This window comes from Vanessa cardui, chromosome 6 (genome assembly GCF_905220365.1).
Source record: "Vanessa cardui chromosome 6, ilVanCard2.1, whole genome shotgun sequence".
Lineage (NCBI taxonomy): Eukaryota > Metazoa > Arthropoda > Insecta > Lepidoptera > Nymphalidae > Vanessa > Vanessa cardui.
Genome location: NC_061128.1, coordinates 4,397,234 through 4,410,142, shown reverse-complemented (window position 1 = coordinate 4,410,142; position 12,909 = coordinate 4,397,234).

Here is a 12,909-nt window from a genome sequence, read left to right as displayed (position 1 = left end):
GATTGGTCTCAATCGGCCGTCGGTTGTTAGTTTGGGTGGATATCATTTACTCGTCCAAATTTCTACCACATACATCATGTATTGCTTTATACCAGTTTTTAGAAAGTGAAAGTGAAGAGAATCTTAGATAACATCTTAGATCCCTCAGTTGGCAACTCTTTGGTGGTATTCAGAGCGGCATTAACTTCTGCAATGCTGATATATTAGGGCGAAGATTATTTGTATAATTAGTCAATTCATAGAAGTTAATTTGCTCTTTCCAGAAATAAATTTATAAAATACTTTCCGCTACTATCCATGTCATCGGTGCCCGCGTGAATCCCGTACAGTTTAGTGGCAACAATATTCCCAAGCTGTCTTACCATCAAAAACAACAAACAGAGACGATATCCATTCACAAAACCTATTATGTTAATTTAAAACACATCACAGGCCCGATAACATCAGGCTCGTTCACACCACACCTCCCGAAACAATAGTTAATAAGATGATTTATATCGATCCGAGATAGTAAGTTCGACACGTCTAACATCGCTTTAGCATAATCTCAATTTCGGATCGAGTGCTATATCGATTTGTACAGATGTTACGAGCAACGCCCGGTCGAGACGCAGCAGCTAATAACTTACATACAGGCATGAAACGATTCGTAAATCGTGATAACAATAATTTGCTTAACCTTTTTCGGCCTTCGAAATTTAAAAATGACGTTTCAATATGATGTTTCTTGTGTTCTGCAATCGGTATCGACGTTGTAGGTTTTATATATTTTTTTTATTCTTGTTATTTTTTCATAGAACATTTTCTAATTTTATTGCAACAGAAACTAATTAAAGTTCTATTGAATTCTTTCGCTAGGTACTCTTAAGAAAATCAATGACAATAATTCATTAATTACGATTGTATCACGAATTCGGTTTGCAGAAACGGCAACGCGCGGAGCGACGTTACCGCCCAGTACGTGGCAATTAATTTGGTAAGAGTTCGTTTCGGCCGCAGCATGACAAGGAGATTTCTCGCCCTGTATCAAAGTTATTATAGAATAATGAAAGGTGCGCCGCCCGCTGCGAGCCACAATTGGTCTGCTTAGTGGCGGGGAAGCCCGTTTAGCTATTTTAATTTTTAGTTTGTCTAATAACGGAACGTTTCGTAAGTCAGTATCGGCGGATCAGATCCGAGTGTACAGCTGTTTAATCGTTGATTGCTGTTTGAGATGGATTTCGTTTTAGGTATCGCTGATGACTCAGTTCTCGAACACGTACATAAAGTTTATTCCAAGTATTTATAACAACATTAATACCAACATATACTTATTCATATCCATAAACAGATTTATTCGACATACGTTCCAAATATGCTTAATTTTTATTATATATCCCTAAATCAATGCACTAGACATTTGCAGATTTTTATTCTTCAAAAAACCTATTTACCTATATATTGTTTTTCCTAGTTCCTATATGTGTTACGAGTCAAAGCATTAATAATTCTAATCGAATAAAACCATCAATGGAATCTCTAAAAATATACGTAGTTGGTCCTAAAGTTCTGTCACTGGCATATTATTTTCCAATTTCGAAGACGATTTAAAAAAAGTTTAATTGCATTCCATTTTTGAATGTTTGTCAATTATTAAAAAACAAAAAGTTATCATTTGCCGCGATTTTTCACGATGGAGTGGACCGTGAAAGAAAACCGAATAGCAGTTTTAGCGTTGCACCGCTGTAGGCACTCGCCGAATACCATTTTCAAGTTGCTCAAAAATTTAAAAATATCGCTTAGGTTTGTGTATCGTACTATAAATAGGTACAATGAAGTTTCAAGTGTTGAGGATAAGAAAAGAACTGGCCGGCCACGCTCCGCAAGGACACCAGCAGTGATCAAAGCAATCAAGGCACGCATACGAAGGAATCCTGTCCGAAAACAGAAGCTGATGGCATTGCAGATGGGGGTCAGTAGAAAAACTATCAAAAAGGTGTTAAACGAAGACCTTAAGTTGCGAGCTTACAAAAAAAAGAGTGGACACCTACTTAATGCTCGTCTAAAAGCAATAAGACTCAAAAGATCCCGGGTGTTGTTGTAACGGTACGCGAAAAATCGACATCGTGATATACTCTTTACGGACGAAAAAATTTTCGATATAGAAGAAAAGTACAATAAAAAGAATGATAGAGTGTATGCTGGGAGCTCTGAAGAAGCAGCAAAAAGAGTTCCGCGGGTGCAACATGGGCATCATCCATCTTCAGTGATGGTCTGGTTAGGAGTCTCCTACTACGGACCAACTGAGGTTCATTTTTGCGAGAAAGGGGTCAAAACCAGTGCAAAAGTGTACCAAGAGACGGTTTTGGATCAGCATGTCAAAGACCTGCCCAACACGTTATTTTCAGGACATCACTTTGTGTTCCAGCAAGATTCTGCACCTGCACTTAAAGCCAAGACCACTCAAGCCTGGTTCGAGCGTCAAAACATCGACTTCATAAGACATGAAGATTGGCCTTCCTCCAGTCCGGACCTTAATCCTCTGGACTATAAAATTTGGCAAGTCTTAGAGAGGAAGGTGTGTGCTAAGCCCCATAAAAATTTGGACAATCTAAAGTCAGCTATAATAAAAGCAGTCGCTGAAATAGACATGAATATGGTGCGTGCTGCGATAGACGACTGGCTGCGGCGACTAAAGGCCTGTATTAAAAATAAAGGCGGTCATTTTGAATAATTTTAAGTTAATATAATTCTTTATTAAATGTTCTTTCATATAATATATAATTTATAAAAAACGGATTGGTACTTTTCTTTTTATCACTATTTTCATATATGACAGAACTTTGGGACCGACTACGTACACTACAAAGTTAATTACCGATTGTCTCACACCATGGAAAGTGAATAAAAAATCCATTTACAATCAGCGAAATGATCGCGGACTGCGCATACGCAGGCGTCATGTGGCAGGGCGGTTAGCTATCGCGGCATCTTCACGCGTCGCCGACCGTACCCCTTGCTGTACGATTAGTGTCGAAGCGAATAACACTCGATGCGAACAGTAGATAACGTTTAAATTTTTTTTAATTAGGTTATCTAGAGCAGTGTATAATCCATTTCGATGTTATATTATAATCGCATTTATTGACTTACAAGATGTTTTTGTATGCAATTACATAGAGTAAAAATATCCGCTGTGTTTTAAGGGGGAAATTTTGTAATTTAAAAGGGGCCGACGAATGCATGTGTTAAGAAATGTGTAGTAAAAACTTGAAGTATGCTGAAGTTTCTCACAAAGTGTCGTCACTGTAGAGGATTCGAGGTGTCCTAAATGTAATTTGTTTTCAATAGTGTACATTCAACGTTCCTAATTACGCTATTTGTCTGAGTATCTTCAAACATAATACAATATATTCCTTGATATTTTTCTGCATAGAAAGTTAATCTAATACAATTTTTTATCATAAAAAATGTAATCGCTTCGAGTATTATATTCATTGAAATTCCTTTAAATTCTTATAGTTATATCGTTTGCATAAAATCTCTCATAAAACATTTATCTTATCTCTTTTCATGGAACAAAAAAATTAAGTCATTGAAGTAATTAATAGTAAAGTATAAATACACACAAAACACCTGGTAGCTTATAAAAAATGTGTTTAAAACCACATTTACTCAACACGAATGACCGTAAAATCGGCTGATCTCGCTTGAATAAAACATTAATAAAGGCTATAACTAAGCATAAAATGTTTTACGTCACAATCGACATGGTAAACTTAAGCAATTTCACGAATAGGAAACGTAAAACACGTCGATCAAGGCGAGCTTTAATCAATGAAGTTATGTCGGTCTCTTTGGGACTTAACTAACCGAGTCCGACGTAGAGCTACGAAGATATAGACGCGGTATTCTTAGCTATATACTTTATATTATAGTTCAATCATTTTTATATAAAAGTAGCTCGTCTGTGCTTCAGTTTGTAATATTTACTCTACCATATTGATCAACTTTGGCTGTGGGAGCCAAAGTATTTCATTATATGTGATTTTTTATATATCTAGATAGACTGTCAAAACTGAAAATGCACACTGCTACACACACTAGCGTAGCTGTCACGCACACTAAGACAATAAAATTGACTCGTTTGTTTTTGCCTTTTATAGTGCAACACTCTATCTAGTCATAAATAATGTAAGTTGAATACTAATATATTCTTGTAAAAATTTATTGGCGCTTGCCCAGATTTGAATGTACGATCTTTGTTTTAGATCTATTTATTCTATCCACTGGACCATCTCATACATAATTTGTTGATATTCGCGGCTTACAAATGTTCATTTAAAGAATATTCAAATTATAACCCGGAACAGATAAGGCGTCCATTTATGTTGTAAATGAGTTTGTCTATTTAGTTTACAAGCTTAGTGTTTGAATAAATCTTATTTTTTTTAAATATTCTCTTCTATAATTTACTAAGAATCGAAAACGCTATTTTACATAAATCAATAACTGTTAATGTGTAACATTCAGCTGCAGATTAAATTACTTTTTAACTCAAAAAATCATCGCTAATATTTTGTATTAAAAAATTATAATGTACATCAATCTAAAATTGAGATGACCAACACAGTTGTTAAGAGGCATCTGTTTGTGATGAACCGAATATTACATGCTCGAATTCGGGAATGCAAACAAAAACATAATATGTTTTGTTTTGTATTTATCAATCGAAAACATCATGTATGACGGGTAACCTATAGTTATAGACATATACATTATTTTCAAATTTTCATCGACCGACCTAGCCTATATTTTCTATAATAATCTATAAATATTATATCGGAAATCTTAAAGAAGCGAAAAAATCATTTACAGTCTAATAAAGTCAGTCGCTATACTACTAATATTAAAAATGAGAAAGTTTGTGAAAATGGATGTATGTTTATTACTCTTCCACGAAAAAACTACAGGATTGTTTGATGAAATTTTATACTAATGTAGGTTATACGATAATACATAGGCTACAAATTATACATACTACATATGTCATGATATAAGGATATACATCCAGTACCCGTGCGGTAAAAGCCGGGGCGGGTTGCTAGTTATTTATAATACTAGATCATTTTTCAAATAGTTATATTGTATCCTTGCCCTTATTATTATTGCTAAATAAACGTATTACAACCATTACCACCTGTCTGTTGCAAATTGTTTTAGGGGTACCTAATATTATGCTAATATAACAGCTGACATACAACATAATATACAACTAGGGTCTTTATAGTACATGCTTAAAAAGTATCATATGTTAATGAATACTTTTTATAATTTATGTATGTAATTCATTATGAAAATTTACAATAAATATTTACATAAAATGTTGTTTTATATTATAATACTTGTATACTAATATTATAAACGCGAAAGTTACTCGGTATGTTATCTCTTTATGCTTAAAACGCTGAACCGATATAGATGAAAGGTTGGTTGGTTGCTTTGGAGATAGTATGAGTTCCGGATAATAACATAGGTTACTTATTTAATTTACGCCTCGAGTAAAATTTGAGGTAAGATTTGTTATAGATAGTTTTTAAGTTGCAGAATTGTAGATGTTTACTTCATCTGCCCTTCGTTTGCCTGGAAGAGATCGCTCCTGAGTGTAATGAGTGCATTTGTCTCATTAAAGTATATTTTTTGTATTGTCTTGGCGATAGTGTAGTATCTGTGAGGATATTATTTATACTCTATAAAAAAGGCGTATTATAGTGCAATATAGTAATTGTTTCTTATAATTCACTAAAAAGTATCAATTATGCAGCACTATGTAGATATACTTACTGAATAAAATAAAGCCTAAATAAATATTATATTATATTAAATAACCTTGTTATTTTAAGTTAAGTGACAGTAACGAAACAAGCAAAATTCCCGTTAATTTGTTTAAATAAACATTCGGTTTTATATTTTAAATTTGAAGAGAAACACATAATTTTATTATACTGTTAAATTTTTTGGTTACAAAAAAGTACCTAGGTTATTTTCCTAAGAATCCGACTATGCTATTATTTAAATAATTTTTTTTAAAATTATTATTATAATAATAATGATGACGCCAATAAAAATGTATCTATGTTTAATAAACATTTTAATAATTTTAAATATTTAAAAAATTTAAATAACAACCAAACAAAGAATTGGATGAAAAATCGCAATAGCAACAAAAAGCAGAGATTCTTTAACCGTAACGCAATCCACGTTTCTTAGCTCGTTGTAGTTACAAGTCATGTACCACCAGCTTAGTGCTGAGTCAGCATCTCCTCTTTAACTCTTACCATCGATTGTTCTGTCCGACATTGTCATGTCAATACCTCCCCCGCCAGTTAATTACTTTTCATTAGACAATCAACGTGTGTTGTTTGGAGTTACTCATTGTGTAATCTAGGATCGTTTTAACTTTATGCTTACACGATGTTCAACTTACTTCATATACACTAACACATACAACTGTACATACTACTACACGTACCAGCATCAGATTTTTTTTTTTAATTTTAAATACGCAAACAATGTAAGTATAATGGGACTAATATTAGAACGCTTTGGATATTATTCCGTAAAACTGGGATTTGAAAGCGACACAGTTTCTCAAAAATACTCGATACATTTAAGGTGCCTCTCGTTGTTTCTTGTAAGGCCGATCTAGGGCAAAAGTTTAGCTTATTATATAAAGTAGAATATTAATTCCCATACTATTTTGGATATATCAAAATATTAATTTAATTTAAATATAGAGTCCGCTCTCTATTTCTCATTAATACTCACTTGGCAGCATTTAAAGACAATGATGTGAATTAAAAATAAGATATAAATATTATTTTTATATGTAATAGTAATATAAATCAAAACTCTTTCTAAAATATAAAAGTTAAAATCGTATTTTTTTTGTGTTGCTAACCGTACATATAAAATATACTTCAATTATTATGGTAACTATTTTTTTTAAATATCAATAATAGCTATTATAACCGGAAGAGGTAACGATAACTTCTTAGAACCTTTGCTTATTACGTTTTATTTAAATTCACCTGTTAGTATGTGTTGGTATTTAGCGATTGTATTTTATGCCGATTACAGGCAATTGATTTATTATATATTAATATATACTTCTAATACTGGATATATTAACTAAATAAAGTATAGTATAACAAAAAAAGCATAATAAGGCATATATGTAGTAAAATGTTTGTTTCTTACAATAGTCTCTTTGAATACTTATAACAAAACGAATTTAGCGTTTAAATAATTAAACAAATATATTTTTTTATTTTTGTTATTTGGGTATTTCTGTTTTTTTTAAATTCCATATAGAATAAAACTATGATTTTCATATTTCTTCCTTTTTATTCTCCAAGTAGGTACTATTATTTTTTATATAAAATAAATGTAATCGCAAAATTCAAGTCCTTAAAATTTTTGATAATAGAATTATAGGCAGTAATTTTGTATAATATCTTAATAGGTTAATCAAATTAATTTTTTATTTGAGTCGACAAGCATAAGAAATGCAATTTATTAAATATTAATCACAAATAATTTACTCCTAAACTATATTATTTGCATGCAAGCCTATTGTATCTATGTACATATTTTATACAAGGCTTAAATGAACTCACAAATTAATTATAATTCATAAAATATGCATGTTATCGGCTTTTAAAGCTATTGGCTAAAAGACGACTCGTTTTACTCGTCAACATATCAGATATATTTATAATTAAAAAATTAAGTCTGGAAACGATCACCTCATTCCCACGATACTTAAATAAATAATCATTAAATTAAACAGAAATTAACGCACACGAGCATATTTTAATATAATCTTAAAGAGTTTAATTCGAGTAATTATGTCGCGTAGTACTAGTAATTACATATCGTAAACTTATTTGTATGTTATGAAAATGACTTAGATACTTAGTTGGTTAAGTAGACTTCAACTATCTACGTCGCGGATTTTGGCAGGACAACTATACGAAGAAAATTATTGTTTTTTTTTTATGGACCAGGGCCCTCGCTGACACAAGCAGAATTTTCATCTCCATCGAATAAATAGCTAAGGAAAGCATAGAGAAAACACATACAAACTTTCGTATTTGCTTATGAAGATTACAATAATTATGATATGATGACATAACAGGAAAAAAATTGTATAGGCTTGATTTCAACTACTAAATATTTTATGTAACTATAATTTTACTATTTATAAATCAAAGAATTAAATTAATTCATACAGTTTATTTGACTTAGTCAGTCAGAACATCAGGGCACCTTATAATTTGAAACAAAAAAAAAACCTGTATACACCGGTGTTGAATTCTAAAATATGTTAAAAGTCGACCCATTGAGAATAACCAAATTCATATTTTTTGACACATGTTAACCCACAGGCCACTTAACCGATTCAACCATATATGTGGCGGCGAAAAACCAATCCACCAACAAAAGCTTCCCAAGATAGGTAGGAGGGCAATTAACACTCTGTGTTTATTATAAATTGGATAAAGGCAAGCGCATGATAATAAATTTTAACCAATCAAATAATTCACATGTAAAATTGCATCTTAATATTGCTAATTTCAAATTTAGTAATGACAAGCGACCCCGGCTTCGCACGCATGCAATACTTATAATTTAGATTATACATAAATACCTAGAATTTGTTTATATACGACATCACATTAGAAACTTTTAAAATTATCAATGTTTCTCTACTATATTTTCGATGTATTATATACAAAACCTTCTTCGCGAATCACTCTATCTATTAAAAAAACTGCATCAAAATCCTTTGCGTAATTTTAAAGATCTAAGCATACATAGGGAAAGACAGCGGTGAGCGACTTTGTTATATACTATGTAATGATATTGGCCTGTCATACAATCGACAATGCTCTAATTCGCGAATAGCCGATGCCTTTCGATGAGATGCAATAGCTCATAATATCTATGCGATAAATCCTTTGCGCCATTTATATTCGACTGTCATGCGATAAAATATTACTAACATACACTGTACTGTCGTATTGAGTAATTACTGCGCCTACATATTAGTTAGGTAATATATGTCCTCTGCGAACTCCTGACAAATATGATGTCATGGTTTATAATAAATATGCCAGGGGTTTATTAAGAAAATCAATACTGTAAAGTCTCAAGATTATTTGTATAGTTCATAATTATTATGTTCCAAATTCTAAGGTCCAAAGTTCAAATGACCGAAGTATTAGTAAGATCAATAAATAGTTTGGTATTTTTCATATTTCAGAACAATCATAATTTTTACATTAAGTTCTTTAATTCTAAATGAATAACGCTTTACATATAACCAAAGGCTAGACAAACATGTTAGTCAGACCTGAAAATAAACAATTGCATAATATTACAAAATTTTAAAATCTTCACAAATCTCAAAATTAGAAAGAATATGCAATGGCTGATTTTTGAATGCCATGAGTGTACTATCAACTCAGAACTTACGAAATGTACCCTTTTACCTCTAATTACGTTTCACAGTGTTCTTTTCTATTTTTTTATTTAGCTACGACGGCAATTATTCAGTTCCTGGGATCCTGTAAATCGATGTACTTATTTCTTATTAGAAATTCTTCGTAGAAATCAATAAATAATAAGTTCACGTTTTTAGTCTTTGATATAATCTTGTTTTAAGTAACACTTATTTCTTATTTATGCATATATTTTTTACATAACTTTCAATAGTCCAAGTTAACAATAACTGTGAAATATAATTACAAAAACCGTGCCCCAGGGTTATTACCTCTATTTATAGTAAATATCACACGAGTTACGAGTAGAATCAAGTGTGGATATTTCTTACAAAGGCTGAATTAAAATTTTTCATTTTATAAGTCAGAGATACTAAGTAAAAGTACTATATCAAGAGCATCAAATACAGTCGTTCTACACAAAGTACCAGAGGGCATTTACAGAGGGCGTTACTAGCGAAAGGAAACAAAGACCAGAGGTAGGCTATGTCATGTGCTGGTCGCTGCGAGTCCGTATTTACATAGTAAGAGACCTACGGACTGCTTTTAATTGCGACCCTTACAAACTTTACTATGAGGGAATTCGTATTCCTCCACCGAACATGTTTTATAGTTTATATTGGGACACGTTATACCGCCTTATCTGATTCAATTGAATTATCTTGTTCCACGTTAAGCTTAATTGAATTGAAAGCGTTTCCTAAACATTTGAGATTTCGGTCAGTCGATTGTGATTTTCAAAGTTTATATTTTAATTTTGTACATGACCTTTGAAGCAAATGTCGCTTATATAAAGTTGTTTAAAAAAACAACTTCAAAAGAATTCCACACCATTCTGATTGAGACATAATATAATGTCAAATATAGTTAAACAGCCGTTACGAAGCGATTTTAAGCGGCTTTAAAGCATATTAACATTGTTTTCTATTGGTCCTAGTTTATGACACAACACTCTATAACGTTCATGCCTGGTCGCCGTTTGTGAGGCCCCGTCTTGACCCGGGCCATAACAATTAATTAAAATACAATGTAGTCGCGCTGCAAGCAACATTGCTACCACAAAAGCCAGCCGTCAAAATGTCAAGATGGCGAAAAATATAGGCCCCTAAATGGGGTAAAACCACACTAAGTTAGAAAATGCAAATAGCCGGCTATATTTTGTCACTGTGAGACTCATTTAAGTGCCTTATTTCAAGTATTTTTTAATTTAAAAAAGACAAGACCTTTGCTAACGCTATTGTGTTAAATTCGATGTACTATTATAATATATTTTATACTACTATATACCAAGGAGTTAGACGTTTGTTTGCCTAAATATTATTCATTATATGATGTAAAGAAAAAAAAACATAGTAAAGGTTGTCACAAACTAATGCATGCTCACCTTTAAAAAAACATATTCTATATTTGACTTGATTGTAAAACTACGACACGTTTTCATTCCATTCCATTGTCATTCTCACTAACCAATCACACGGAAGATATTATGGCGTACAATTATGTGCGCATATAGTGGCAATACAATGTATACCTAATACCTTCCTCTCCTAATTCGATAGGATATCAATTCGATACAACTGGAGAGAACACTGCTAACTTCCAAACTGATACCGAGATTTTCCTAACAGAAAAATCCAATAACAATTTCCTTTGATTCGACCCAGGATTTAAACTGATGACTTCGGGATTAGCTGCCTCATAAGCTAGGTCTTAGACCAATGAGTCTGTTCCTAACGTATTACAATCATTGTAATCAATTTCACTTATCAACATAAATAATTTTCTGACATTTCACGATTGAGTTTCGAGTTTGTTCTCACAGAAATTACTTCATAGTTTTATTAAAATCAATTTACAGTTGTGTACCAACCTCTACCTCAGATAATATGTAATAGTAGTTCAACATGTGTGCTAATATTTGTCTTAAAAAAAAAGAGCCTTAGCCTAGCAAAAGGTCAGATTTTCCTACCTTACACAGGCCTCTTGGTACATACTCGATCACATTTCTATTTCCTGCAACGAGCAATATTCTATTTAATTATTTGTTTCGACATGTATGTACTTATTTTACACTTAACTATGGACTGTTGTACCGAAAGGGACGCTTTAAATACACAGCTTTTGCGTTGCTTTTGATCGAATAATTTATATGATTCCTAGCAATATTATGGCTCTGGTACCAGATTTATTGGCTCCGGTACCAGATTTAAGAACGGGGATTTTGCCGGTTTTTAATTGTTTTTTTTTTTCGTATTATATATAAATTTTACAATATACATATTTTAATGTCCTGAGGTTTTCAGTACCTTATGTAACTGCGATCTAACTCGGACAGGCTTAGATTACTTTATATCAACATAAAAAATTGTAAAAAGTAATTGTTAATTAAATTTTTTATTTCTGAATAATTAAAAAATCGTATCGATCATTTACCGTTACTTTCTTATTGGTGAGCTGAGATGGCCCAGTGCATGCATTAATGCACGCTTAACCGATGATTGCGGGTTCAAACCCAGGCAAGCGCCACTATATATATGTGCTTAATTTGTATTTATACATCTCGTGCTCGGCGGTAAAGGAAAAAAATCGTGAGGAAACCTGCATGTGTCTAATTTCATCAGAATTCTGCCACATGTGCATTCCAGCAACCCGCATTGGAACAGCGTGGTGGAATATGTTCCAAACCCTCTGCATAATGGTAGATGAAGCCTTATCTCAGCAGAGGGAAAATGTACAGGCTGTTACTTTTTTTACTTTAATTTATTTACTTATTAATATTGTGTTTATTGTCAATGACGATAAACACAATATAATTAAGTTGGATCCTTAAAATAAATGTAACATAATAGAAGATATCAAACAAATTAAACATTTGGTTTATAAAAATGTGATCCCCTTTGTTTAAATCGGCTAAAAACTATTGTAATACGTCGACTGGCACACAAAAAGACTGTTTCAATTGTGTATATGCACTGCAGTGTGAACGAGATAACTAGACGAGTATAAACACAAACAGTTGAAATGTCGAATCATACTTTGTAACATTCATTGTACATGGAAAAAAATCTCAATTACTATTTTATATAACAGTACTCAGTATTGTTGTGTTCCGGTTTGAAGGGTGAGTGAGCCAGTGTAACTACAGGCACAAGGGACATAACATCTTAGTTCCCAAGGTTGGTGGCACATTGACGATGTAAGGAATAGTTAATACTTCTTACAGCGTCTTTGTCTATGGGTGATAGTGACGACTTACCATCAGGTGGCCCATATGCTCGTCCGCCAATCTATACCTTAAAAAAAATGAACATTTACCATGAATGTTTTTAGTTTTACACTGTATAAGTATAAGTTTATTTGTATT